The following is a 13,956-nucleotide window of genomic DNA, read 5'->3' as shown; positions in this document are numbered from 1 at the left end:
ACAGAATGCTGAGCTTAAAATAGGTACACCTTCCATTGTGTTGGACTTTTTTCCCGTTGGTTCCTCTATGTTTGTCCTGTCAACAGATGTTTATTTTTTTAAGGTTTTATTTATTTATCTGGGAGAAGAGAGAGTGAGCATGAATTAGGGCGGGGAGGGACAGGGCAAGGAGGGACAAGCAGACCCCTGATTCAGGGCTCGACCCCAGAATCTTGAGATCATGACCTCAACAGCTGTTTATTGATTAATTATTACGTCAAGCACTGTGTGAGGCAGTCTGAGTCCGATACAAAGATAAATCACGGAGAGTTCCAGGTTGAAAGACGATTCCCTGTAAGGGGTGGGGTTTAGACTCTGTTGGCCCCCAATAGCTGATACCAGGGGCAACTGGATAGACATCTGAAGAGGTGCCGATGTAGAGCTTTGGCAGCTCCAGAGGAGTGTGGTGACTGTTGTCTTGGAGTCTGTGTTTGAGCCGGAACCTGGATGAGAGGATGTGCATGGGCAGAGATGATGCAGGTGGAAGGGATGGACTAGATGGAGGGAACAGTGAGATCAGAAGGTCAGGGGTGAGGCTAGGGGGCTCTTGTAGGAGGAAGGGGGCAGTTCACCTGCCTGGGACATGATGTTTGTGCAGGGGGGTGGTTAGGCCTGGACTTGAAGAGCAGAAGGCTGGGCTGCGGAATCTGGAATAATTCCTATAGTGAGTGCTTAAATGCCAGTGAACGTGTGGTACCCTAAAACAGTCTCTCAAATACCCAATGAAAAGTCCGTCTAAAATTCTAAAGGCCTGAAAGAGTCGTGGCATCCTTTTTGTTTTTCTTCTTCTTGAGAGTGAGGTGACTTAATGTTTAAATTCTTTTTAAAATATTTATTTATTGGAGAGCGTGTAAGTGTGAATGAGGGGAGGGGCAGAGAAGGGAGAGAGAGAGAGAGAATCCCAAGCAGACCCCCCTGAGTGTGGAATCTGACCCAGGCTCCAGCCCACGACCCCGAGATCATGACCTGAGCTGAAACCAAGAGTCAGATCCTTAACTGATTGAGCCACCCGCGCGCCCCAGGGTTTAACTGTTTTTAAAAAAAGTTCTTTTGAAATAATTACTTTGAGTCTAGTTCCTTCAAATCCTTCTAATGTCCTATTTGTTTTGTTCCAAGCAGCAACTCATTCCTTTTAGGAGTAGGGAATACAAGGCCCGAAGGCACATGTGGGAGAATGAATGTTTCTCTCACAGCCAGTTTGTCATGATGAAAAATCATACCAACTCTGTCTTGTATTTCCCATTCCACGAAAAGAGAACACTTCTACAAAAATTATTTTTTTGAGCAAACGAGGGCAAATAGTCCCAAAGAGTCTTTAAAAAGACCAAATTGGTACATACCCTGTCCAAGCACAGAGAATTACAGAGGCTGGAGGGCTGAAGGTGCCGAAGGGCGTTCCAGGTAGGATGTTCCAGGTGGACGTAGGAGAAGGCCATCTGGGTCCAAATCCCAGCTCCTCCGTCCACCAGCTTTTCTGCTCACTCCTGACCTCGCCAGATCAATATTTTTTACCTCCAGCCCTTGACTGCTACCTCTTTGCTTTCTGTCAAAGCCCCTTCTACTCACCTTTTCATCTATGGTCCGTTGTGTTACCTCGCTCCTCGCTTACTCTCCTGCAAAACCCAGTGTCGGTGAAAATCAGGGTTCTGCAGGCACAACTCTGCTCCAAACAGCCGAGCGTACCTGGGACACGCGCGCACACACCTCTGATGACCCGAACTCCGTCCCTCCACCCTCTCCAGGGACACTCAGCGCTCTCTGGCAATCCTACCACGTTCGTTCTTTCCCTTTCTGACTGCTTCACACCTTTGCCTCTTTGCTCAAACCTCTACTATCTCCTCCTGTCTGTCTGTCTGTCTCGCTCTCTGCTAATGATCCTGCTGCTTATTTCACTAGGAAACTAGAAGCAGCGAGAAGAGGAGCACCTCCTCTCCCCCCTGTCACATCCTCCTGCCTTCACGCATACCCATGTCCCCCAGAGCTGTGCTCTTTTCCGTGGATGAGCTGTGTGTGCTCCTGGCCGAGGTCCACTACCTCCGACCCACCGGGTCTGGTGCTCTTGCCTGTTCAGAACTTGGTTTCTGCAGGATTCTCCTACTAGCTTCGCCCGTGTTCCTCTCTTCACCGGGTCATTCTTACTATTCGAACATTCTATACTATCTCTCTTCCTCAAAGATACCCCTTTGAATCCTTTGTCTCTCACCAGCTTTGCCCCACCTCTCTGTTCCTCTTTATTTTATTTTTTTTTAAAGATTTGCTTATTTTAGAGAGGGGGGTGGGTGGGAGAGGGGCCAAGGAGGAGAGAGAGAGAGAGAGAGAGAGAGAGAGAGAGAGAGAGAGAGAGAATCTTAAGCAGACTCCACGTTGAGCATGGTGCCTGACTGGGGGCTCAATCCCACAACCCTGACATCAGGCCCTGAGCCGAAAACAAGACTTGGATGCTTGGCTGACCGTGCCACCTAGGTGCTCTCTCTGTTCCTCTTTAGAGCAAAACTTGTTTGATGAGGGAGTTGTCTGCTCTTGCTGTCTGCAATTCCCTACCTTTTACTCTCTTCCCAGCGTTTTATGAACATTTTTGAACATACAGCAAAGTTGAAAGATTTTTAAAGTGAATATCCCTGTAACCACCACTTAGACTCTGCAACTAATGTTTTGTCTTATTGCTGTAACACTTATCTTGCCATCGACTCATACTCCTATCCTTGCATCAACCCATCTTATGTCTGATACATTTTATTTATTTTTAAAAAGATTTTTTTTATTTATTCATGAGAGATACACAGAGAGAGGCAGAGACACAGGCAGAGGGAGAAGCAGGCTCCCTGCAGGGAGCCCCATGTGGGACTCGATCCTAGGACCCTGGGATCACACCCTGAGCCAGAGGCAGACACTCAACCACTGAGTCACCCAGTTGCCCCTAATACATTTTTTAAAAATAAAAACCTTTATCTCAAAAAAAAACCCCTTTATCTCGTTTTTTCATTAATTAATTAATTCCAAATTCTTGTATTATCTGAGCCAAGGCAGACGCTTAGCCACTGAGTCACCCAGGTGCCCCTGCTTGGATATGTTTTAAACTAAGTTGCAGGCATCAGTGCATTCTTTCCTAAACACTTCAGTGTGCATATTATTAACTGGAGTTCAGTGTTTATAGTTATTTTCTCTTTTGAGGGGAAATTACACTGAAATGCACAATTCTTGAGTGAACCCCTCAGAGTTCTGATGAATGCACACCCACCTCTGCGATCCAACCCTTATCCAGGGATGGAATATGGCCATCAGCACAGAAAGCTCCCTCGTGCTCTAGTAGGTACTCTTTTTGGCAAGTTCGCTCACTGAGCATTTATTTTTGAGACTCATCCATATCATGTACATTTTTCATGTCTGCCTTTTGCTAAGCATCATTCCATTGGCCATGTCACTGTTTGTTTTTCATTTTCCTGTTGATGGACACCTGAGCTCTTTCAGGTTTGAGCTGTTATGAAAAACTTACCATGAGCAAACATAAAAGTCCTTTTGCGGATATGTGTTTCCTTTTGACTAAATACTTCGGCATGAAATGATTTGGTTACGGGGTAGGTATATGTTTAGTTCTATAAGAAACTGCCAAAACTGTTTCTAAAATGGTTGTATCATTTTATATGCGGACCAATAAGTATATGAGAATTCTGATTGTCCTACATTCTTGCCAGCGTCTGATATTGTCCACTCTGGTGCTTATGTATGTAGCGATATCTTACTGTGCTTTTTATTTAAATTTCTTTGATAAATATTAACATTAGGCATCTTTTCATGTGCTTACTACTAATCTTCCTCTGTGAAATGTCCCATCAAATCTTTTGTTCTCTTTTTATTGAACTATAGTCCTTATCGGATATATGATTTATATTTATCTTCTTCCAGGCTGTGATTTACCTATTTGTTTTCTTAATGGCATCTTTTTTTTTCCTTAAAGATTTTATTTACTTATTTGAGAGAGAGAATGAGGGAGAAAGAGAGCGTGAGTGGGGGGAGGAGCAGAGGGAGAGGGAGAAGCAGACCCTACTAAGCAGGGAGTATGATGCGAGGCTCGGTCTCGGGACTCCGGGATCACGACCTGAGTCGAAGGCAGACGCTCAACCCACTGAGACACCGAGGTGCTTTTTGATGAACAGAAATTTTTAACTTTGATGAAGTCTAATATTGTGTTTATGGCTTTCTGTGTCATTTCTGAAAGCTTTACAGTTTTAGCATTTACATTTAGGGTTATGATCCATCTGAAATTAATTTTTAAAAAAATATTTATTTACTTGACAGAGAGATACAGAACCATAGAGCACAAGTGGGGGGAATGGCAGAGGGAGAGAGAGAGTAGCAGACTCCTTGCTGAGAAGGAGCCCGACGCGGGGCTTGATCCCAGGAACCTGGGATTGTGACCTGAGCTGAAGGCAGATGCTTAACTGACTGAGCCACCCAGGCGCCCCTGAAATTAAGTTTTGTGTATAAGGTTGGGGGTTGAGATTTATTAATTTATTTTTTGTCACACAGGAATTTATTTTAGCATCAGTTACAGATCATTTCTTTATTGGATTTTTTTGTTGATTTGTGAAAATTGAAATGCCCATGTAAGTGTGGGTCTGTTCTTGAGCCCTCAGTTCTATCCTGTTGCTCTGTTGATTCCATGTCAGTATCACACTGTCTTGATTACTGTAGACTTACTAGTCAAAATCTTAAAGTCAGATAGTATAAACCCTCCAACTTTGGTCTTATTTTTTATAATTGCTTTGGCTCTTCTAGGCCATTTGCATTTCTAGACACAATTTAGCACCAGCTTGTCAATTTCTACAGAAAAGTCCAGGGAGATGTTTGTGATTAGGATTGTTAAATCAGATCATTTTGTGGAGAACTGACATCTGAACAGTATTAAGTTTTTAATCTATGAACATGGTATATCCACTTATTTAGGTCATCAATTTCTCTCAGCAATGTCTTGTAGTCACATTCTCATTTGAACTCACTCCATGTGGGTTTTTGTGACCAGGTCCCCTAGAACCACTCGTCCCATCACCAATGTTCTCTGTTGGTGTGTCTAATGGCAAGTTCAGTCTTCCTGTTTATTTCTCAGCTGCCTTTGATGTAACTGATCTCTGTAGAGTTGAAGCATTTTGTTCACCTGGCTTCTGAATCATCATGTTTTTCCATGCTTTCTCATCGGCTCTTTTTTGGCCTCCTTTGCTGTATTCTTCTCTTCTTCCTAACATTTAGATGTTAGAGGGCCTCAAGCCTCAGTCCTTAGCCTTCTGTGCTTTATCCATTCTCAGTCACATGGTATAAATATGTTATTTAAGGCAAATTTTATAACTCAGTTCAGAATCCCAGACTTCTATATCCAAACCCCAGACGACTATATACAACATTCTACTGATCCTCATTTGGGTATCTAAAAGATGATATTAGGGACACGTGGGTAGGCTCAGTCAGTTAAGCATCTGACTCTTGATTTCAGCTCAGGTCATGATCTTGGTTGAGGTCATAAGATAGAGCCCCATGTCAGGCTCCATGCTTAGTGCAGAGTCTGCTTGCGAATCTCTTTCTCCCTCTCTTTCTCCCCCTCCCTCCACTTGTGTGCTCTCTCTATAAATAAATAAAATCTTAAAAAAAAAACAAAACTAAAAAACGAAGTATATCACGCTTAATCCATGCAAAATGGAGCTCTTGATTTGCCTCTAAAACATTCTACTCCTCCTTAATCTCCACCACCCACAGTAGTCCCAGCTCAGTAATTGGACTTTTCTCCCTGTTGCTTTATATGTCATAGTTAGAGTGTTCCTTGACACCTCTTCTTTTACATCCCATACAGAGGATGGACAGCTCACATCAGAAAATCCTCTTGGGTCTGTCTTCACACCAAGCCATCAACATCTCCCACCTGGCTTACTGCAAGATTCTCCTAAGTAATCTGCTTTCTCTTAGTCTATTCGTTAGCCCCACAACTGGAATAATGTTTTAAAATGTCACAGCATTTCACTCCCCTCATTAAAACCTTTCAAGGCTTTCCCATTATATTTTGGCAGAAAGAACTGCAGTTGTTTACAGAGCTTTATGATCAAACTTCCCTGTTTACTGACTTAATTCTCTTCTGTTGCTCTTTCTTTTACAGCCTCTGACTGCATTGACCTTTCTGTTATTTTCGAGCACTCCAAGCTTGTTTTGACCTCAGGGCTGTTTGTTTCTTCTGCCTGGAACCTTTTCTCCAGGTAATTACAGCTTACCTTACTCCATTCAGGTCTCTGCCTAAGTGTCATCTCCCTAGGGAGGCTTTTTCTGACAACCCTACCTAGGGAGTGTGTGCCTACCTGTGATCACTCTACAGTCCCTAACTCTGCTTTGGTTTTCTTCTTAGTACCCACCATTATCTGGTTTGATATTTATTTGTTGATAGCTTACCTGTCCTAATAGAATACAAGTTCCCCAAGGATAGGGCATTTCTGCTTGGAATCATTAAATGCTGTCAGCAATGCCTCTCACATAACAGGTGCTCAAAAAATATATGTAGACTGGATGCCTGTGGGCAAGTTCACCTTGCTGGCCCCATTTTCTTCATTTGAGAAATGGGGAAAATAATGGTATGTATCTCACAGGGCAGATGTGAATGTCAAAGAAAATATTGGGTGTAGTAAGATAGTGTGGTGATAGTGTTGGCTGTCATTTTGTTGTTATTATAATTGCTACTTAGTGATATAAATGATTTAGGTCTCATAATCAACAAGTAGATATGAATGCTATGTAAGGTAAAATTAATTTTGCCTGGTGTATGCTTTCTACAATGATTGATTTTAGAGGTGTAACCTATGATCTGCAGTTATTGATAATTTAGTTGGGGGAAACAGGTATAACTACATGAAAAGCTAAATGCGATAGGATACTTAAATAACTAATCCAGGCTGCAACAGAAATATCATCAGGCACGATTAATTGTATAATGCACTTGCTGCTGATTATTCTAGGTGTGATACATAAAAACTTTTTTTTTTTTTTTCTAAATCCAGGTGATCTGAGAAGGCTTTGTGGAGGCTGTGGGTTTGGGTTGCCCCAGGGAGATCTGGGGAGGATTTTAGTCTATTACTGGTTGTAAAGGGAAGGGCATCACAGGTCCGGTAATAACACAAACCCGAAGTGGGGTGGGAGAGGGTGGGGAGAGGAAGAAACTAAGGGGGTGTGTGTGAAGAATTGAATAAACCTTTGTGACTGGTGAAAGAAGGAAGCTGTTTGAGAGCAATGTAAAGGAAACGGGGTAGGCACGAAAGCAAATGGCTTCAGGCCACAGGAACCGCCAGGGCACCGGATCCTTCCAGTTAGGTAGATTGGGCAAGCAAGGCAGGAAGTGCTTCTGGGTGGTTAGGAAAGAAGGGAACATATCACAAGCTTGTTGCAGGCAGGTTCGGTGGCCTTCTCGCCCTGCCCCTCTTTCCCCAGGCTGGTGGCCGGCGGGTTACCCTACACAGCACGTTCAGGGGGTGGCTGTGCTGGGCCCATGCGTCCACAGAGAGGCAGCAGCAGGAGGGCTCCATTCTTCTGTGCCCAGGATCTAGAAACCAATTTTGAACTTCTGTTCTTACCCACAAGAATTCCCACTCTTAGGTGATGCGAGTAGGAGACAAGTGGCTCCTACTTTTTTTTTTTTTTTTTTTACTGTGGCTCCTTATTAAAGAAAGAAAGAATAGGGAACTTGGAAATTAAAGGCCCATTAATAAACATACTAATTTATGTTTTAACGGGCATGCTAAGAAATACCCAACTTGTTTTTCAGAAGACCGTATTATGTCAGTCGTATAAAGCCACATTGTAGAGAGGAAAAGAGTGCATTGTATGAGAAGGCGCCACGTAATCTGTGAATTGATCCGGTTATAAAAAAAAAATAAAGATAGGTTATTTCGTTGGCTATGAGATAAAATCTGCTTTAATGATACCATTTGGTGTAAATTTGCGGTGACCTAAAAGGCTGTCTGTAACCTACACCTTAAGTTTCTTCTTCTTACCAACTTACAAAATGTTGTTACCTTTTGGGGGTTAGAGTAGGTTTTAGAGCTGTCTGTAGCAGTTGAGGAAGTGACCCTGTAGAAGCAGCAAAGTAAATAAAATACAGATATGAGCCGTGACAGATGTTGCAGAATGGAGAGTGGAGGTGAGGACAATAAGCGATGTTGTCACGAAGGCAGTGCTGGCGACACGTGTCACGGATTAAATAATAACGCCCGTTGGCGGGCACAGTGGGGAGAGGACAGAGAGGGCGTTGTTTCAGCTCGTCTATCTCATCTCAGACTAATTGCTTAAGTACAGGCTTCTGTGCTGGCCATAGCCAAAGGAGAATTAGATAGTCGAAATACTGTAAATTTTGTGACCCACTCTGGATGGCCAATGAGAACTAAATAAAAGAGCTTTGAGCCTAGAATCCAAAGCATTGTTAGCCTCGCCTGCAGATGGTAGCCCGGAGGGAGGCAGGATCCTCTGGCCAGGCTCTGCGCTCACCGTGCCTGCCTCCCCCCCAGATCGGGTTCTAGCTGATGTGACAAAAGGCATAGACTTCACGTGCTCCTCTGCGCTCCTGACAAAGCCACACAGAGGGGGATGGCAGGTGCCACATCCTCTCACCTGCACCGCCCCCCCCCCCCAGGAGTGGGGTCTTCCTGGGTTGTGGCCTCTCTGAAGTGTCACGCAGTTGGGGTTGACTTTTCCTCCTCTGGGCCTTTGTGATGAGCTAATGAGCTGATACACGTGAAAGCACTTTGCTGACACAAATGAAGGGATGAAGTATTTTTATAGACTATTTTTAGGATGTGTAGTCGGTGGAGGAAAGAACACACAAGTCAGAGTGCCTGGGTTTGAACCCTGGGTCGTTTCACTAGGTTCCCCCCTTTTCTGAATTCCTTTTAAAAATATCTTTCTGTGGGTTTTTCTTTTCCTCCTTAAATCAGATAGATGTTCTTTTTTTAAAATATTTTTTAAAGATTTTATTTATTTATTAATGAGAGACAGAGAGAGAGAGAGAGAGAGAGAGAGAGAGAGGCAGAGACACAGGCAGAGGGAGAAGCAGGCTCCATGCAAGGAGCCTGATGTGGGACTCGATCCCAGGACTCCAGGATCATGCCCTGGGCCGAAGGCAGGCACTAAACTGCTGAGCCACCCAGGGATCCCCAGATGTTCTTTTTTTTTTTTTTTTTTTTTTTTAAGATTTACTTATTGATTTTTGGAGAGAGAGAGAGAGAGAAAGAGAAAGCATGCACGTGTGTGCAGACAGAGATAAACCCCATTGCAGTGGGACTTGATCTCATGACTCTGAGATCATGACCCGAGCTGAAATCAAGAGTCAGATGTTTAACCAAATGAGCCAGTGAGGTGCCCTAGATGTTCTTTATTTTTGTGGGATGCCATTGGCAATAGTGAAATTAAGGAATCCCTTTTCAGAATGTTTAATGCCTAAACTAAAATGCATAAAATTAGAATGCATAAGATTACAAAGGAAACCAATTATACTGATCTACAGTTATCCATATACCAAAAAATATGTAATATTGTTTTATATATATATACTTTATTAATGCATTGCCTATCAAGAACTAGTGGCAGGCCTAGTAACCACTGTAACTTTGAAGCAGTGACGGCTGGAACTGATACTTTGTGACAATTGTAATGTGATATGAAGATATCTTGGACTTCACAGGTCACAGGTATGGCTTTTACTTGGATTGTTGCCTACATTCATAGTGGAAGGGAATGCTCAATTTCAGTTAGAGGTTAATGAAAATTAAAACTAAAGTGTCCCCCACCCGCATCCTGACTTCTGTTTGGGATCCTCAGGACCCCTTGCCTTAAAACTTCACCCTGGGGGCTCCTGGGCGGCTCGGTTGGTTGAGCTTCCAAATCTTGATTTCGGCTCAGGTCGTGATCTCAGGGTCCTGGCCTCCAGCCCCATGTAGGGCTCTACGTGGGGAGCCTGTTTCAGGATTTTTCTCTCCCTTTGCCCGTCCCCCTGCTCACTCATCCTCTCTCTCTCTCTCTCTCTCTCTCTAGTAAATAAAATCTTAAAAGAAACCAAAGTAAGTCCAGCTCCTGGGCCTGTCTCTGCCAGCCCTCTGCCTGCCAGGGGCCTCCTCCTCCCGTGTTCCCAGCAGGTGGCCTCAACACCCCCCACCAGGCTCAGGCCGCAAACCTAGCTTCGAGCGCACCAGCGAGCATCCCTGCTGCCTGCCTTGCTGCCCCAGCCCCTTGGTCTCACTTGGGAAAATGTAAACTCTTGTAAATTTGCAAGTCCTGGTCTGCCCTTCCCGTGGCCTGGAGATGTCTTCTTAATTTCTACTCCGCAAGGCCTCGCGCCTACTCAGCTTTCCCCATGCCCATCTGGTCCCTTTCTGGGTCAGACTCTCTTGGTGCCTCTCTGCCCTGTCATTTGCCATCAGGGGACACCTGCCTCCCTTGCAGGGTTTTCTCCTGCTCCCTGTGGTCCCTCCAGTGGTCCGTCCCATGGCTCCCTCTTTGACCTGGAAGGCTGAGTGGGTGCCCTCGGCCTGGGGGTCCCCCACCTGCCCTGGAGCCTTCTGGTCCCCTTCTGTGGCTGCCTTGCTCTAAGCCTTTCCCACTCTGAGGACTGTCTGCGGAGCAGTTCTCCTCTCCCATCTCCCCCTCCCTTGGGTCTGACCAGGGCCTGGCAGGCTTTCTTCCCCAAGTGCTGTGCACTCGGGAGGAACAGAGTTGTTAAAGTACGTAGTTAGGAGCCCTTACATCAGCGCCAGACTGCTTGGGTTCTGATCCCGGCTCCACCACTAGCTGGTTGGCAAGCTGCTGATTCTGTGGGTGCTTCTGTTTTCTCGTCTGTGAGACTGGCATAGTAGGACAGGGCTGTGATCTAAGTGAGCTACTACTTGTGAACCCGTTAAGAACCATGCCCACCCTTTTTTTTTAATAAATTAATTTTTATTGGTGTTCAATTTACCAACATACAGAATAACACCCAGTGCTCATCCCGTCAAGTGTCCCCCACAGTTGCCCACCCTTTAAGCTCTTATAGTAAAAGCCTAAGTATTAGCTGCTGTTATTATTATTAGTTTTAGCTTGAGTAGTGTGGCTTGGGCTTATCTAAATGTCACATCCTGGGGCACCTGGGTGGCTCAGTGGTTGAGCATCTGCCTTTGGCTGAGGGTGTGATCCCGGAGTCCTGGGATCGAGTCCCTCATCGGGCTCCCTGCATGGAGCCTGCTTCTCCCTCCGCCTCTCTCTGTGTCTCTCCTGGATGGATGGATGGATGGATGGATGATGAATAGATAAATAAGTAAAAGTCACATCCTACTATTATTTTTTTCTGGAGTTTGCTACTCTAGTGTGATTGGAAACCCAGTATTTAACTACTTTTCATCTCCACTGAAACCCAGTATTTTCTCATCCCCATTGCACATTGATTTTGGCAGAAATAATTTATATGAGACAAAAGGAAATACTTTTGACAGAGAGGCAGAAACAATCTTAGGGGTATGGCCTTTTCATAGAGCGAGGGGCACTGTCCCACCAGTACTGAGCTACTTGAGCTGGGGGTTTATCCATATTTCTTCCATTTCAGAGATTATGTTGACCTCAGGGCATTTTTCTCACAGCTTTTGGGTAAAGGAGAGATTAATATTACTTATCAGAGGATTTTTCTGGGAATGTAAATCATTGTATATCTTTGCAAACCAGATCACAAAAAAAGAGATGATTTTCAGTGCAATTAGTTTTTTTTTACATGAGTATTTTCATATCTTTTTTTTTTTAACTCTTTTTTTTAATTTTTTTTTTAATTTTTATTTATTTATGATAGTCACAGAGAGAGAGAGAGAGAGAGAGAGAGGCGCAGAGACATAGGCAGAGGGAGAAGCAGGCTCCATGCACCGGGAGCCCGATGTGGGATTCGATCCTGGGTCTCCAGGATCGCGCCCTGGGCCAAAGGCAGGTGCCAAACCGCTGCGCCACCCAGGGATCCCGAGTATTTTCATATCTTAAAGAAATATTCTGCTCTTGTGCATATGGGGCAAACTTTCCATGACCTTTACCACACATTTTATGTGGCATTAACGTGCTCTTATAATGGATCTGCTTTTTTCTCTTCCAGCCTGAGAGTTGCATTTCTGCTGAGGTTTAACTGTTCCAGCCTTTTCTCGGTTTTGCCACCAGGTGGGGTTCTGGCTCCTTTTTAAGGCAAGGGCCGCGTATCTCAGTTTTTTTTTTTTCTCTCTCTCTCTCTCTCTCTTTTTTCTCTTTTTTCTCTCTCTCTCTCTTTTTTTTCTCACTGAGGTGATCGTCTTGACCTCCTCTTTCTAAGGTGACCCCATGAGAAAACGTTGAGCCCTGACCTGGGAGTGGGTGGCGGAGGCAGGCAGGTGTGGCCTGCGTGGGATTCCAGGGAATCTCCAGGTTTTTTTTTTTTTTTTTTTTTTTAATTTATTTACGATAGTCACAGAGAGACAGAGAGAGAGAGGCAGAGACACAGGCAGAGGGAGAAGCAGGCTCCATGCACCGGGAGCCCGACGTGGGATCCGATCCCGGGTCTCCAGGATCGCTCCCTGGGCCAAAGGCAGGCGCCAAACCGCAGCGCCACCCAGGGATCCCATCTCCAGGTTTTTTATGCCCGATCTTGTTGTGCTCATGCTAAGGACTTCAGTTTCACAGGTTTTGAGTAACTTGATTTTACCGGCGATACATGTAAATCTTGTTTGGCAGCAGGTGAATCAAGTTTTCCTTGAAACTTTGGTCCACTCTTTTGGCTTAGAAGAAGCAATAGAGTTAGGTAATCTTGACTATTATGTTAAATAGGTCTTCTTTAAGTAAAGTAGAAATCGTAGAAGCAAGCCAGGACAATCAAAGCTGTCCTTAGAGTTGACAACTAGGGGCGAACTGTGTGTGTGGTACTGTGGACACGTGCTGAAAAGCAGAGTATGGATTTTCATTATTTCTTGAGCAATGTGTTGGAATATTATGGACTGTTTTAAGATAAAAACGCCTTAAGGAGATTATCAATTGCACATTCCTAGAATGAGAGATAAAATTTAAATTTCTCAGTTTAAAACCATAGTCCTGTTCGGTTCCATTTTATTTTATTTATTTATTTATATATTTTTAAGGATTTTATTTATTTATTCATGAGAGACACAGAGAGAAAGAGAGACAGAGGGAGAAGCAGGCTCCGTGCAGGGAGCCCGACGCGGGTCTCGATCCTGGGTCTCCAGGATCACGCCCTGGGCTGAAGGCAGCGCTAACCTGCTGAACCACCTGGGTTGCCCTCAGTTCCATTTTAAACTATAAAAAACCATAATACTGCCAAAAAATATTTGATCTTATCAATATAACTTTAGTGTAGATGGTGAAACTGATTTATGAGTGGTTTTTAGATTCACAGACACCAAGTGAGGATCATGTGAGGTTGATCCTCAGATGGAAGCTACACTTGGGGTGAACCACAGTATAATGGATAGAAATATGGAATCACTGTACTATACATTTCTAACTAATGTAACATTGTGTGTTAGCTATACTGAAATTTTAAAAAAATTAAAGTCAGAAGTTTCTGTATTTTTAAATTTTTTTTTAGAAGTTTCTTTAGTACACCTTCTCTTGAACTTGATTTTTAGAAGTTACTGAGATGTTAGGCTTAATTAATCCTGTGCCCCCCCAAATCTGAAAACAGTACGTGACTTTGATTCTCTCAGAAATGGTAACTTCAGGGGATCCCTGGGTGGCTCAGTGGTTTAGTATCTGCCCCTTTGGCCCAGGGTGTGATCCTGGAGTCCCAGGATCGAGTCCCACGTCGGGCTCCCTGCATGGAGCCTGCTTCTCCCTCTGCCTGTGTCTCTGCCTCTGTGTGTGTGTGTGTGTGTGTGTGTGTGTCTCATGAATAAATAAATAAAATCTTAA

At 44.1% G+C, this 13,956-nt stretch overlaps 1 protein-coding gene across 4 annotated transcripts in view; it reads left to right on the top strand.

The window, feature by feature from the left end:
* PLD1 (phospholipase D1) overlaps positions 1-13,956 on the top strand; it is a 203,867-nt gene that overhangs the window by 26,221 nt on the left and 163,690 nt on the right. Inside the window, exon 1 of one of the 4 annotated variants that reach the window (XM_055307786.1) lies at positions 12,747-12,768. The exons of the other annotated variants lie outside the window; for them this stretch is intronic. The gene's annotated coding sequence lies outside the window, so the exon portion shown is untranslated. Of the gene's footprint in view, positions 1-12,746; positions 12,769-13,956 lie in introns of those variants that run through there. 4 annotated transcript variants of the gene reach the window in all.

Source organism: Nyctereutes procyonoides, unplaced genomic scaffold, assembly GCF_905146905.1.
Source record: "Nyctereutes procyonoides isolate TBG_1078 unplaced genomic scaffold, NYPRO_anot_genome, whole genome shotgun sequence".
Lineage (NCBI taxonomy): Eukaryota > Metazoa > Chordata > Mammalia > Carnivora > Canidae > Nyctereutes > Nyctereutes procyonoides.
Note: the sequence above shows the minus strand (reverse complement) of the source record. Positions and strands in the feature narration are given on the sequence as shown.